We start from the raw sequence: 16,713 nt of genomic DNA, 5'->3' as shown, positions 1-16,713 counted from the left end.
CATTAAAATATCTTAATCATTATAGCAAATAGTAATTTTTAATAGATTGCAGGTTTGAAATATTTAAGAATGGGAGATTGAATTTTCTTTAGAAATTATGTTAAATGTTATATACATTGTGGGCTGGGAAAAGTCGTATTATAGAGTCATCTGGAAAATAATTCTTTTCTTCAATAATAATGTAGATTTTGTCTCTGAAAATGACTTGTGTGTTGTCAGTGTTTATATTTCTCTCTCTCTCTTTCTTTCCTTTCTTTTTCTTTCTTTCTTTTTTGACTGGAGTCTTGCTCTGTCGCTCATGCTGGAGTGCAGTGGTGCGATCTCAGCTCACTGCAACCTCTACCTCCTGAGTTCAAGTGATTCTCCTGCCTCAGCCTCTTGAGCAGCTGGGACTACAGGCACTCACCACCACACCTGGCTAATTTGTGTATTTTTAGTAGAGGCGAGATTTCACCATATTGGCCAGGCTGGTCTCAAACTCCTGACCTGAAATGATCCACCCACCTTGGCCTCCCAAAGTGCTGGGATTACAGGTGTGAGCCACAGCGCCTGGCCTTTTTTTTTTTTTTTTTTTTTTTTTTTTCAGATAAAGGGGCTCCCTATATTGCCGGGGCTGGTCTCGAACTCCTGGCCTCAAGCAATTCTCCCACCTTAGCCTCTCAAAGTGCTGGGATTACAGGCATGAACCACCACACCCAGCCAGTGTTTATAGTTCTGTGAGTGTCTTTACTTTCCAAAATTTAAAAAGAGACAAAAACCGGGGGTCGGAGGGAAATTAAGGTTTTAAAGAGGTGAAGGCTTTAAATGACTAAAGCCATTTTTCACTGTTCTGCTGAAGTCTGCCCACCCCTGGTGTTGGTTCTAGCCAGAACAATTCGAAGTTTTCTGAAAATCGACGATGGATTATTTAATCATGGGTTTCCCTAGTAAAAGGATAAAAGAGTGGAGGGTGAAGGGCTAATTACAGGCTGAAATGTAGACTCAGACAGACAAGGCTAGGAACAATAATGTGCTCATTAAGGAAATCTTGCAGAGATATAAATTATATTTCTCCTCTCTGGTCCGAAAACAGACATATTTAACATCTAATGTGATTATTTTCCTTGTAATATATTGATTTCAGGTTATCCTCAAGTCTTTCAAGTCAGATACACATAAATGCTGTGAGTTAATGGAATTTAGAAAGCATTGTAGTGCGGAATCCTGGAACTGTCTGTGGGTTTAGCATTGCTCTAGGCTGTAAAAGAGTTAAGTCGTGGGGTTCTCTTGTTTAAGGGAAAATAATGGGCATCTAAGGTTTGACTGAGAATAGCAGACAGGAGTCAGTAAGAACTAAGAGTGGATTATAACAAAGGCTGACTTAGTAGTGGATGGCCATTTTTTGCAGAACTACTTCTGCCATTTTATGCAGAACTGCTAGGAGATGAAGCTTAAGGGGAAACAGAACAAAGATAGTGAGAGGTGACAGCGTGCTGGCAGTCCTCACAGCCCTCGCTCGCTCTCGGCACCTCCTCTGCCTGGGCTACCACTTTGGCAGCACTTGAGGAGCCCTTCAGCCCACCGCTGCACTGTGGGAGCCCCTTTCTGGGCTGGCCAAGGCCGGAGCCCGCTCCCTCAGCTTGCAGGGAGGTGTGGAGGGAGAGGCGCAAGCGGGAACCAGGGTTGCGTGCGGTGCTCGCGGACCAGCTGGAGTTCCGGGTGGGCGTGGGCTTGGCGGCCTGCACTCGGAGCAGCGGGCCGGCCCTGCTGGCTCTGGGCAATGAGGGACTTAGCACCCAGGCCAGCGGCTGCCGAGGGTGTACTGGGTCCCCCAGCAGTGCCAGCCCACCAGCGCTGCTCTCGATTTCTCACCGGGCCTTAGCTGCCTTCCCGCCGGGCAGGCCTCGGGACTGCAGCCCACCATGCCTGAGCCTTCCCCCGCCTCCGTGGTTTCCTGTGCAGCCCCAGCCTCCCCAATGAGCACTGCCCCCTGCTCCACGGCGCCCAGTCCCATCCACCGCCCAAGATCTGAGGAGTGTGCGCATGGTGCAGGACTGGCAGGCAGCTCCACCTGCAGCCCCAGTGCGGGATCCACTGGGTGAAGCCAGCTGGGCTCCTGAGTCTGGTGGGGATATGGAGAGTCTTTATGTCTAGCTCAGGGATTGTAAACACACCAATCGGCACTCTGTATCTAGCTCAAGGTTTGTAAACACACCAATCAGCACCCTCTGTTTAGCTCAAGGTTTGTGAGTGCACCAATAGACACTCTGTATCTAGCTGCTCTGGTGGGGCCTTGGAAAACCTTTATGTCTAGCTCAGGGATTGTAAGCACACCAGTCGGCACTGTGTATCTAGCTCAAGGTTTGTAAACACACCAATTAGCACCCTGTGTTTAGCTCAAGGTTTGTCAGTGCACCACTGGACACTCTGTATCTAGCTGCTCTGGTGGGGCCTTGGAAAACCTTTATGTCTAGCTCAGGGATTGTAAACACACCAATCGGCACCCTGTGTCTAGCTCAGGGTTTGTGAGTACACCAATCAACACTCTGTATCTAGCTGCTCTAGTAGGGCCTTGGAGAACTTTTATGTCTAGCTCAGGGATTGTAAATACACCAATCGGCACTCTGTATCTAGCTCAAGGTTTGTAAACACACCAATCAGCACCCTGTGTTTAGCTCAAGGTTTGTGAATGCACCAATCGACACTGTATCTAGCTGCTCTGGTGGGGCCTTGGAGAACCTGTGTGTCTAAACTCTGTATCTAACTAATCTGATGGGGAGGTGGAGAACCTTTGTATCTAGCTCAGGGATTGTAAATGCACCAATCAGCGCCCTGTCAAAACAGGCCACTTGGCTCTACCAATCAGCAGGATGTGGGTGGGGCCAGATAAGGGAATAAAAGCAGGCTGCCCAAGCTAGCATTGGCAACCTGCTCGGGTCCCCTTCCACACTGTAGAAGCTTTGTTCTTTCACTCTTTGCAATAAATCTTGCTACTGCTCACTCTTTGGGTCCACGCTGCTTTTATGAGCTGTAACACTCACCGCGAAGATCTGCAGTTTCACTCCTGAAGCCAGCGAGACCAGGAGCCCACCGGGAGGAACGAACAACTCCAGACGCACTGCCTTAAGAGCTGTAACACTCACCGCAAAGGTCTGCAGCTTCACTCCTGAGACAGCGAGACTATGAACCCACCAGAAGGAAGAAACTCCAAACACATCCGAACATCAGAAGGAACAAACTCCAGACGCGCCACCTTAAGAGCTGTAACACTCACTGCCAGGGTCCGCGGCTTCATTCTTGAAGTCAGTGAGACCAACAACCCACCAATTCCGGACACAATAGAACTTCAGGTTTCTCACCTGTTTCTGTCAGGCCTTTGAAACAGTGCAACTTCATCTTGAATAGGAGCTGGGTAAAATAAGGCTGAGACCTACTGGGCTGCATTCCCAGAAGGTTAGGAATTCTTAGTCACAGGATGAAATAGGAGGTCGGTAGAAGATACTGGTCGCAAAGACCTTACTGATAAAACAGGATACAGTAAAGAAGCCAGCCAAAACCCACTGAAACCAAGATGGAGATAAAAGTGACGTTGGTCATCCTCGTTGCTCATTATACACTAACTGTAATGCATCAACATGCTAAAAGACACTCCAACCATGACAGCTTACAAATGTCATGGCAACAGCCGGAAGTTACTCTGTATGGTTTAAAGTGCGAGGAGCCCTCAGTTCCAGAGCTCCTCCTCGCCCTTTTTTTTTTTTTTTTTTTTGCCTGCCATTTTTCCAGAACACTCATGAATTATCCACCCTTCTTTAGTATATAATCAAGAAATAACTGTAAGTATACTAAGTGCAGCAGCCCATACCACTACTGTGCCTATGGAGTAACCATTCTTATTTCCTTTACTTTTCTAATGAACTTGTTTTCCCTTTAGTCTATGGACTCATCCCTAATTCTTTCTTGCGTGAGGTCCAAGAACCTTCTCTTGGGGTCTGGATTGGGATCCCTTTCCAGTAAGATTTCTACAGTCTTTCAAAGTGTTTGTGTGGAGTCTTAAGGGTTTTGAGGAGGTGTCTGCATGACTTGGGGGTAAACGTTTTAGAGAATGGCTAAGAAAATTGAGCTGCAAATTCTCTACGTCTTCTTCACCAAAGCATTCTATATGGACTTTATTTAAGAATTTATTTGTTAAAAGATTTCTGTGATACAAAAAGGAGTACATTCAGATTTTTTTTTTTTTTTGAGGCGGAGTCTCGCTCTGTTGCCCAGACTGGAGTGCAGTAGCATGATCTCGGCTCACTGCAAGCTCTGCTTCCCGGGTTCATGCCATTCTCCAGCCTCAGCCTCCCGAGTAGCTGGGACTACAGGCGCCCGCCACCACACCCAGCTAATTTTTTGTATTTTTAGTACAGATGGGGTTTCACTGTGTTAGCCAGGATGGTCTTGATCTCCTGACCTCGTGATCCGCCTGCCTCAGCCTCCCAAAGTGCTGGGATTACAGGCGTGAGCCACCGCGCCCAGCCAGTTTTTTTTAGTAAGTGAGAATGTTTAAATAATATTGGTGAAAAATAAATAAAATTAAGTTTGTGCAGTGGCAAGATATGAAGGTAAAACAGTCAAGGTGTTTGTCACGGTAGACTAACTGACTTTTAAAAGATTTCTACAATATGATGGAATAGTTTCCTTTTTTTAACTTTAAATTTTTTGTCTAATGGGATTAAGATAATCAATTCCTTAATGCTTATAAGCAGAGGTTTTAAAGGAATAAAACGAAAAAAGTAGTTTTGTGTTGTACAGAATTTAAATGTCTTTGAACATTAATTCCACATCAAAGAATCCATTAAGAGAGAGGTCATTTGTGTCCTTTCAAATACCTGCTTAGCAAGTAGTTAATAATAGGTCAATTGGTCAAAAGAAGAAGTGAGTACTCTGGTCTTCTCCATTGCTTTTGTTGAATATCTGATCTTTTTATTACCACCAATCTAAAATGTAATGTTTTCATCTTTCCCTGCTGACTGTCCAAGTGTACTAGAGATCACTTTTGGAAAGCCTTTTATATGCTGGAACTTATTGAGTTATGTTACTAATTACAAATATATGCATATTTATGTCATCTGCAACCCATTTCTTTTGGATCCCTACTTGCTTCTCTGATATAAGATATGTGCAGTGTGGAGCAAGATAAATTAATTTAGAGCATGACTTTATTTCTCCTCCTCACTCTGTCCTAATTGTATCTATCCATAAGCCTGATTAAGATTGTGTTTCTTCACTTGTAAAATAAGAAAGTTTATTCTACAGAATACTATTTTCTTCAAATATTAATAGGCTTTAAGAAAAATGTTAAGCAACATAAAACAGTGATATTTATGGTGTGACTTCTTGGGACTTTTACTGTGCAAATGTTCATTGTAAATCTAAAATGAGGCTCTGGTATGTAATGGTTCCCAGCTTTATTTCATGATGAGATCCTGTGTTATCAGAGCATCTTATAGAAATAGGGTTAAATGCAACAGATTTGTGGAATGCAGGTCTTGACATTTCTCCGATTATACCAAGGCTCCATCTTACACCTTTCCGAATATAAGACAAGAAAATGTATAAATGTCCATTAATAGCAAAGTCAGTATTGACAAGTTTTTGCACACATAATTAATCAGTATATCTAATCTAAGAAGGCTACAAAACTTAAAAACATCATGGATGAGGGTAATAGAACAAACAAAGCTCTCATGAATGGCTGACCTTATATGAAAGTAAATGAAATTATTCTAAAGCTAGAACAATGCAGAACTGCGAATTTAGAGAGGTGATTTAGTAATGGAGTCAGTTTCTGCCGTAACCACTTTGCCTAAGTTTTAAGAAACCACAGAATCTAAAGATTCAAATTATTATTATCATTATTAAAATTATTATTATTCAAAAGCAGAAACAGGGTGATGCCTTCCATGAGTGAGTCTGAAAAAAATCTATCCAGGGGAAAATGTGAAAATACTTATTATCTTCAAGTTATAATTCCCAACCACGAGCTCATATGAGTTTGTCACTAGAATTCATACTACATCTAAGCTCCAAAATCCCAAGAAAAAAATTAATCTCATTAGTCCTTAGTTAAGATTGCCTCGTGTAGCCTGAAAAAGCACAAATAAAATCATCTCTGAAAGAAGACACTTTAAGTTCACCACCAGAGACAAGACTCTGATTGCTGGCTGGCTGGAGATAGTGTATCCCTGACATCATGGAGGTCACACTCTAGTGCCCCCCAGTACACTTGCCAACATCCACCAGAAGTATATAAAAGAAAGGACACACATATGCTATGGTGAGCGGTTATGTGTTTAACCTTTAACTTTAATGCAAGGAGAGTTTACCATTAAAAAAAAATCAATTAATGGAATCCATGTTAACAGTTTGAAAAAAAATAAACATGATTATATTAATATAGGCAGAAAAAAAGCACTTGATGAAAGTCAGCCTCCATTTATGACAAAATTTCTTATACTAAGCATAGAGTGATAAATCCTTATCACAGATAAACATACGTCAGTGTGGTAACATACTCTTTTGAATCTATATTTCAAATACTTCATGATTAAAATTTTTAGATATTAGTGTTCTATGTGATTGTAATTCATAGTCATATCTGGTAATCTTAGCTCTAAATGGCTCATTTTGTAAGTAGTAAATGCAAATATATTGAGCAAAAATAATCTAAAAATTAATTTTGTGCAAATTCCAGGATGTTTAAAAATGGCCTATATTAAAGCATTACATTTCTCACTTTCAGTTATAGATAACTTTAGAATGTAATTTGAATAATGCACATAGGTATAAGTTCTTATAGTTTTTACTTGAGCGTTTTTAGTTAAATTTTTAATAACAGCTTTATTGAAGTTAGTCACATCCCATAAAATTCAGTTTTTGAAGTTCTAAGTTCAGTGTTTTTTAGTGTATTCACAGAATGTGCAATCATCATCACACTCTAAATTTAGAATATTTCCATAACCCCAGTAAGAAGCTCTGTACCCAATACCATTCACTTCTCATTCCCCTGCCCCCCAGCTCCTGACAACCATTAACCTACTTTCTGTCTTTATGGATTTGCCTCTTCCAAATGTATCATATAAAAGTAATCATTTAATATGTGACCTTTGTGTTTGGCTCCTTTCACTGAGCATAATACTTTCAAGGGTTATCCATACTGTAGTAAGTTTCAATACTTCATTTTTTTAAATGCTGAATAATATTCAATTATATAAATATGCCACATTTTCTTTATCCATTCATCTATTGATGATTATTTGGGTGGTTTTCACTTTTTAGGTGTTTTAAATAATGTTCGTATAAATACTTGTGTACAAACTTCGGTGTGAATGTATGTTTTCAGATTTCTTGAGTATATACCTAGAAGTGGAATTACCAGTTCTTATTTACATTTTGAGAAACCGCCAGACTGTTTGCCTAAGTGGCTGCACCATTTTACAATTCCACCAGCAGTGTATCAGTGGTCCATTTTCTCCACATCCTCACCAACACTAGTTATTGTCTGTCTTTTTTATCTTGGTTGTCTTTGAGTATGAGGGAGTATCTCATTGTGCTTTTTTATTTTTTCTAATCACTCATGGCATTGAGCATGTTTTCATTTGCTTATTGGACCATTATAATTCTCCCCTGGATAACTATTTGTTCAAATCCTTTACCCATTTTATGTAGTTCTTATTTTAAAATCAGGAGATACCTATGCATGTGTATTTAAAAGATATATTGCATGATGCTGAGGTTTGGGGTATGACTAAACCATCAGCCAGGTGGTAAACACAGTACTCAACAGGTTGCTTGTCAGCACTTGCCCGTCTTCCTGTCTTCCTCCTCTACTAGTCCCCAGTTTCTATTCTTCCTATCTTTATGTCCGTGAACCTGATCTTTAGCTCCCACTTATAAGTGAGAACTTGTGGTATTTGATTTTCTGTTTCTACAATAGTTCACTTAGGATAATGGCCTCCAGGTGCATCCATGTTGCTGCAAAGAACATGATTTTATTCTTCTTTATGGCTGCGTAGTATTGCATGGTGTATATGTACCACATTTTCTTTATCTAATCCACCACAATAAGCACCTGCATTGATTCCATGATTTTACTACTGTGAATAGTGCTACAATGAGCATACAGGTACCTGTGTCTTTTTGCAGAATAATTTATTTTATTTTGGGTATATACTTGATCATGGGATTGCTGGGTCAAATGGTAGTCCAGCTCTTAGTTCTTTAAGAAATCTCCGCCGGGCATGGTGGCTCATGCCTGTAATCCCAACACTTTGGGAGGCCGAGGCAGACAGGTCACAAGGTCAGGAGTTCGAGACCATCCTGGCTAACACGGTGAAACCCCATCTCTACTAAAAATACAAAAAAAAATTAGCCAGGCGTAGGTGGTGCATGCCTGTAGTCCCAGCTACTCAGGAAGCTGAGGCAGGAGAACGGCGTAAAACCAGGGAGGCGGAGGTTGCAGTGAGCCAAGATCGTGCCACTGCACTCCAGCCTGGGAGACAGAGCGAGACTACTTCTCAAAAAAAAAAAAAAAAAAGAAATCTCCAAACTGTTCTCCACAGTGGCTGGACTAATTCACATTCCCACCCAGAGTATACAAGTGTCCCCTTTTCTCCTCAGCCTCACCATCACCTGTTTGTATGTTTTTATTTTTGTTTTTTGACTTTTTAATGATAGCCATTTTGACTGGTGTAAGATGGTATCTCATTGTGGATTGATTTGCATTTCTCTGATAATTAAAGATCCTGAGCATTTTTTATATGTTTTTGGGCCATTCGTGTGTCTTTTTATCAGAAGTGTCCATGTCTTTTGCCCATTTTTAATGAGCTTTTTGCTTTTTTGCTTATTGATTTCTTTAAGTTCTTTATAAATTTTGGATATTAGACCATTATCAGATGCATAGTTTTTATTTTCTCCCATTTTGTAGGTTGTTTGTTTACCTTGTAGATAGTTTGGTTTGCTGTGCAGCTCTCAAGTTTAATTAGGTCCCACTTGTTAATTTTTGTTTATGTTGCAATTGTTTTCGAGGACTTAGCCATAAGTTATTTCTCAAAGCTGATATCAAAAAGGGTATTTCCTACACTTTTTTCTAGGATTTTTATAGTTTAAGGCCTTACATTTAATTCTTTAATTGATCTTGAGTTTATTTTTGTGTATGATGATAGGTAGGGGTCCAGTTTATTCTTTGTCATATGGCTAGCTAGTTATCCAAGCACTATTTATCGAATAAAGTGTCTTTTCACCATTGTTTGTTTTTATCAACTTTGTCGAAGATCAGATGGTTGTAGGTATGTGGCTTTTTTTTTTTTTTCTGAGTTCTCAATTTGGTTCAATGGATTCATGGGCCTGTGTTAGCACCAGTACCACACTGTTTTGGCTACCATAGCCTTGTAGTATACTTTGAAGTTGGGTAATGTGATGGCTCCAGTTTTTGGGGGGTGTTTCTTTGTTTTTATTTTTTGTCTGTTTGTTTGCTTATTTTTTCTTAATATTTCTTTGGCTCTTTGGGCTCTGTTTGATTCTATATAAATTTTTAGAATTATTTTTTCTCCTTGTGTAAAAAATGTCATTGGTAGTTTGATAGGAATAGGAGTAAATCTCTAGACTGCTTTGGACACCATAGACATTTTAACAATATGAATTTTTCCAATCCATAAGCATGGAATGTTTTTCCATTTGTGAGTCTCTGATTTCTTTCATTGGTGTTTTTTAGTTCTCCCTCCTTGGTCAGAAATAGACCAAGGTATTTAATTAATCTTTCACCTCTTTGGTTAGACGTAGACTTAGGTATTTAATTTTTTTGTGACTTTTGTAAATGGGGTAGTATTCTTGATTTGGTTCTTGGATAGAATGTTATTGGTGTATAGAAATGCTACTGATTTTTGTATATTGACTTTGTATTCTGAAACTTTACTGAAGTCATTTATTAGTTCTAGGAGCCTTTCGGCAGAATATTTCAGGTTTTCTGGGTATAGAATCACTTTGTCAGCAAAAAGAGGTAGTTTGACAACTTCTTTTCATATTTGAATGACTTTTATTTCTTTCTCTTACCTGATTTTGGTTGCTATGACTTCTAGTACTATGTTGAATAAAAGTGGTGAGAGTTGACATCCTTCTCTTGTTCTGGTTCTCAAGGGGAATCGTTCCAGCTTTTGCCTGTTCAGTATGTGGTTGGCAGGGGCTTTGTCATAGATGGCTGTGGCTCTTATTATTTTCAGGTATGGTCCTTAAGTGTCTAGTTTGTTGAGGCTTTACCCATTTTTAATTGAATAATTTGCATTTTTGTTGTTGAATTGTGAGGGTAATTCATCTATTCTGGATTCAAATTCCTTATCAGATATGTTATTTACAAAGATTTTTTTCCATTATATGGCTTGTCTTTTCTCCTTGGAAGCAAAAAATTTTAATATCAATGAGGTACAATTTATCTATTTTTTTCCTTTGTTTCTTATGCTTTAGGTGTCATATTTAAGAAACTATTGACTAATCCAAAGTCACCAAGATGTATTCTTCTATGTTCTAAGAGTTTTATAGTTTTAGCTCTTATACAAGTCTATGGTCCATTTTGAGTTAATTTCAAACATGGCATAAGGTAAGTGGTCTAACTTCATTTTTTTGCACGTGGATATCTGGCTGTCCCAGTACCATTTGTTGAAGGCTTCCTTAAGTTTTAATAGATGAGAATGGGTAAAAGAATTCAAATGAGACTGCCTAAGCTTCACTCACAAACTTCTCCCTCAGATGTAAACTAGAACTTGCAGAGAATGTGGGAACTTCACTCAAGTTTGTAATTCTGAAACAAGCTGAGCTGGTGCTTATCCATTCCCACCAACATATGGAATCTTGGTGGTGTATGGAATCATTTCATAAGCAAACCTCTCACAAAACTAATCGATTTCCCACTGGCCAATATACTTGCTAACATTTTTAGAATTTTAACTCTAGTCAACAGCCACATTTACCTCCTAACATAGAAATATTTAACCATTCAATAACTAGACATATCTTGCAAGCTTGGGTGTCAGGTGAACCTGTAAAAAGTCAGGTGCTGGAGATCCAGCAGTGAGTAAGGCAGAAATGGGCTCTGTCTAGACAGTCTATCCAGCATTTCTCACAAAGCAATGTGCAGTGTTTTTCTTTCTCTCTAAAATGATTCTCTGTTTTATTTCATTTCATACATGTATTTATTTAATCAAACTAAGTACCTACAATGTGTCAGGCACATTCTGAGGAAGGGTAATAAAACAGTTTGTAAAAACAGATAGTGTCTTGGTCTCATGGGACTTGAAACCTAATGATATGGTTTGGCTGTGTATCCACCTAAATCTCATCTTGAATTCCCATGTGTTGTGGGAGGGACCCAGTGGGAGGTAATTGAATCATGGGGGTAGGGTCTTTCCCTTGCTGTTCTTGTGATAGTGAATAAGTCTCACACAATCTGATGGTTTTAAAAATGGGAGTTTCCCTGCAGAATCTCTCTTCCCTTGTCTACCACGATGTGAGATGTGCCTTTCACCTTTCGCCATGATTGTGAGTTCTCCCCAACCACGTAGAACTGTAAGTCCATTAAACTTATTTTTCTTCCCAGTCTCAGTTATGTCTTTATCAGCAGCATGAAAATGGACTAATACGCCTAATGATGGAGATCCATATTTATCAAATAAACTGGACAACAAGTACTCAACTACAACTGTGACAGCTGCTGCAAAAATTCCCGATGTTGTCAAAGTCTATAATAAAGGGATGGATTTTACCTATCAAAATCATGAAAGATATTCCCTAGGAAATGCCACTTGATCTAAGATTTGAATGATTAACAGGTATTAACTAGCAAAAGAAGAATGAGGTCAACTTTCCCAGACCAAAAAAAAACCAAAAAGCTAAGCAGATACAAATTCCTGAATAGGAGGAAGATGGCTACTCTGAGCATGTAGGAAAAGATAAGGCCATATTCAGGAATTGTGTTTCTATCCTTAAAAAGGAGAATGATATTCAAGAGATGTAACTGTCCCGAAAGAAGAGTGATTTTCCAGGCAACAAAGTACTACCCAGAAGCCAAGTGTATTTGTCTGTTTCCTTGCTTTTAAGGCAGAGTGAGAAGCTTCCATCTGAATTTGGAAAGTGATCCTCAGGTCTTTCGCTATGCTACCTGCTTTGATGTACTTCTGGCTATTTGTTTCACCTGTATGATTTTATGTTTCTACTTTAGCAGTGTGCTATTTGTAGTCAGTTTAGCTACTAGACAGTAGCATGACATCACCAAGGGGGTTTCACAACACAATTCAAGCCACACCCCTGCTCGTGATTTTCAAAGCCCTCAGAGATCGGCTCTGTGAAGATAACTGGCACAGGTCCAGAGATTCTATCTTCTTGTCCCTACTCTGGCACAAAGAAGTTTTAAGTTCTTGCACAAATTTCTTCACCTTACTTGGCCTCAGTTTTCTTATTAGGTAACCTCTAACAACTTTCTGAATTTCTTTTGTATTTGAATATGGTCACTCTTCTTACCATCTCCAAAGATATTTCAAATTAGCCTAACTAAATATTTTAAAAATAAAATAGCCCACGGAAAGAACATGCTATTCATTCCATGCATTGAAACACTGTGCTATCATTTAGAGTGAGGTTATAAGTCAACCCCCTCCAGAAATTCCTGAAATGCCAAAAACAGTTGGCTACAGAAAGCAGAAAAAGAAATGCTCAAATGACCCATGAGAGCTGACTCTCCTCACTCAGTGTAAATTGTTATTCACTTCCTGTGAGTAGGCAAATTACTATTTACAAAGCTATTACGGGTCTCATTAGTTGTCATTATTATTTATGGATATCACAGCAATTACCAAAGTGCCTCTGTGCACTTTACCTTGGAGTTCTTTCTTTAATTAGTCATATTGAGTGTTACTAGCTGACCTCCTTGCATAATGGATAAGGCAAAGGAAGTACACAGTAAGGTGATTAAAAACAGGATCTTTGTTGTAAGGAGGGGAAAGGAATGAGTCTGTGACGATCAGTCAGTGACACTTCATCACCAATTGCCAACTGCAAATTTACCTATATAGAAACCAAGAGAAATTACTCTGTTACACATGTAGAATAATGACATTTTGATGGACTTCCCCTCCTCCAGGGAAGGAGGGGAGAGACTGTCTTCCAAAGCCTAGAAAGCAGGAATTAAATTGCCAGCAAGACTCCTATTAGCCTATTATTTAAATGTTTAACCCAATGACCTGGTGAAGCATGATTAATAAGAAATCTGTCCATGGTATCAATTTATGTCGATGGGACTCATTGTCAAGTGGCACAAGCACATTGCAGACTTCTAATTTATTATTTAGGCTGATATGTCCTTGTGATTCACTTGAATATAAAGATTGGTATGTCTATATCTAGCAATTTCAGACTCATAATGTAATAATTTTTGTTTTGTTCATGTAATGCAATTTTTGCATCATCTCTCATACAAAAAAATTAGGTATAAAATATGTGAAAGGGGGATTTATATTTTCTATATTATATAATACTTGCTACTTATATGTCAATCAAAACTACTATTAAGCACCTACCATACTCACCAAAGTGTGGTAGTTGGTAAAATGAAAACTAGAATAATAACAATAACAGCAAAAGTGTAATTACCTGTTACAATAAGTATTGCAACAGACTAGCAATAATAGTTTTAAAAAGGAAGAAATATATGAAAGTAATGCTATAGGAAAATATCCATGGAGGAAATAAAGGTTGAACTGAACATAACAATATATCTTGGCAGGTGTATGTAAAAGAGAATAATAACTCAGACAAAGGGAAAAACCAAATAAAAATGAAAGAGTGAGATGACCTTTATTGTAAGTTTTGAGTCAGTGAGAAGCTTCTCCTAAAAGGTTCCTTATCAGAAGTAGTGAAGAAATGTTGACTAGGAAACACAGTAAAAACATATAGAGTAAAAGCAAGAAGAGTATAAACTTAATGTTGTGCTGCCAAAATACAGTATGATAATAATAATTTATAAATGTGGCTCTTGACATTTCTTTCAAGTATTCCCACGTCATTTATTTGCAGAGGGCAGACAAAACATTGTTATAATTCTTGTTTAGCAGATGAGGAAATAGCCTCATTACAAGTAAAAGACTAGTAAGTGACATCCACCTCCTGTTAAGGTGATCTGACTTCTGAGGCAGGGATCTGATAACTTTATGGGCTTCACAGAGCAGTAACAGTGTGAACGTGTCTGTTAAGGACAATGAGTTTTACTGAATAAACAGGATGGATTGGAGAGACACGAATTCGGAGTCAAAGGCAGCTAGAACCAGTCATTGGCTTCAGTGTCCTATCTTGTGTAAAGTGGTGAGAACATATATGAAATAGTCTAAGGTGAAGTGTGATAAGCAAAGAAGTCTAAAGCATAAGGAGGATAATGATGAAACTAACAAATATTAGAATTTTGGTTAGGAAGATAGAATTTTGTGGGAATTGAATTCATATTTAGATTTGGACATTTGAATAAAAGATGATGGGAAAATGCCCAAATGGAAACAGAAACATATACCATGTGAAAAGATAAGCCTAAGACACAGAATGGAGGTAATTGTTGAAATAATGAAATGAAGGAACTCTGTGGAAGTCGCCTGGAGAACATGACGAGCAAAAGCTAGGAAGCAAAAGACAGAACAAAGCCTTAGAGAGCAGCCACATGGAGGTAACAAAACATTGAAGAGTGTGCAATGTGGGGAGCTTCCAGTCCCACAATGGCAGCATAAAAGCAAGCTGGCTTCGCTCCTCCCCACAGAAAACCAAAACCAAATATACAACACTGAGATTATCACCAGCAGTATCCCAGAACTGAAATATGAGGATGAGACAGTTCCTGGAGCCACAGAGATGTGAAGAAAAACTCCAAGAAGATGGTAAGAGAACTGAACTTCTATGCCAGTGATGCTCAGCCCCACAATCTGCCCTGTACCAAGCACACAGAAAAATTTCCCTCAACTCCTGGTTTCTACAATGGAAAAAGTGAGACCAAGGTGGACAACCAGTTTCCCATATCAGGAGACCTTTCATTGCCTCAACCCATGGGAAATATCACCAGTGCCTGAAGTGAGAAATACCCCTGAAGACAGTCAGAGACAAAAGGTGGTTTATAACTTGGGTAAAAGAAACATCCGATCAGAGTGACTGTTCAATAGCACCACACTATAGGAGGTGCATTCCAAAGGTCCGCTTGGCACAAACTTCTAGAAGCTTTTCCACACTGCCAGGATATCCCCTTTGAGAACTCCCTCATTCAGGGAAGGGAGTTCTCTGATTGTGTACTAAATCTGAAGCAAACCTCGGCTTATGCCACCATCTAGTGCCAAATATGAGGTAATGACCTAGCAGGAAAGAAAGAAAGGAAATTGTAAAATTACAAAGAATCTCTAAAAAATATATCCAGGAAAAGTCAAAAATAACACAGAGAAGACAGGAATAGATAGCTAATACTTCAATGCAAGGCATAGACATATATTTGCAAGAAGCAACAGCAAACAGAGAATCATGACCTTTCCAAATGGGCAAAGCAAGAAACCAGTGATGGAGATTAATAAGATGGAGATATGTGAGCTCTCTAAGCAAAAATGTAAAATTAGCAGGTTTTAGGAAACTCAGTGATCTTCCAGATAACACAGAAAACCAATTCAGAAATTTATCAGAGAAATTTAACAAAGAGACTGAAATAATTGAAAAATCAAATAGAAATCTTGGAACTAATAAATACATTTACTGAACTGAAAAAGAATTATTACAAGCTCTCAACAGCCAAATAGATAAAGGAGAGGAAAGAATTTGTGAGCTCAAAGGCAGCCTATTTAATTGAAAATACACAGAGCAGAAAGAAGAAAAAGAATGAAAAGCAACAAATATCACATACAAAATATAGAAAAGTATCTCAGAAAACCAAGTCTAGGAATTGTTGGTGTTCAACAGGGAGGTGAGCAAGAAAAAGGCTAAGAAAGCTTATTTAAAGAAAAAATAACAAAAAACTTTCAAAACTTGAGAAAGATATAAATATCCAAGTACAGGAAGATCAGAGAACAACAAATAGATTCTACCCAAGTAAGACTACCCCAAGACATGTAATACTCAAACTCTCAAAGGTCAATGACAAGGAGAGGATTCTAATATTCTAATAGCTGCAAGATAAAAAGAAGTAAATAACATATTTTTTTAAATCCTTCCAGTTGATCTGGCAACAGACATCCCAAATGAAATTATACAGGCCAGGAGAGAGTGAGATGATGTTTTAAAAGTGTTGAAAAAAAAAAAAAAAGAAAAAAAAAAACCTGTCATCCAAGAATACAAAATCCAGCAAAGCTATCCTTCAAATACAGAGAGATAGTCTTTCCCAGACAAATAAAAACTGAGAGAATGTATCACCACCCTTCTGATCTTATAAGAAATACTGAAGGGAGTTCTTAAATCTGAAAGAAGAAAACACTAATGTGCATGAAAACAAACAAACAAACAACAACAACAACAAAAATTGAAGGTATAAAACCCACTGGTAAAATTAAGTGCACAGACAACCCCAGAATAGTCTCATTCTGTAATTGTGATAAAAATCTGCTCATAATGAAGCCCAGAACGCAAATATATCACAAACAATAATATGCACCGTTACTTGTCAAGAGATAGGCAATATAAAAATATCTAAGT

This window comes from Pongo pygmaeus, chromosome 3 (assembly GCF_028885625.2).
Source record: "Pongo pygmaeus isolate AG05252 chromosome 3, NHGRI_mPonPyg2-v2.0_pri, whole genome shotgun sequence".
Classification (NCBI taxonomy): Eukaryota; Metazoa; Chordata; class Mammalia; order Primates; family Hominidae; genus Pongo; species Pongo pygmaeus.
This window is presented reverse-complemented; position numbering follows the sequence as displayed.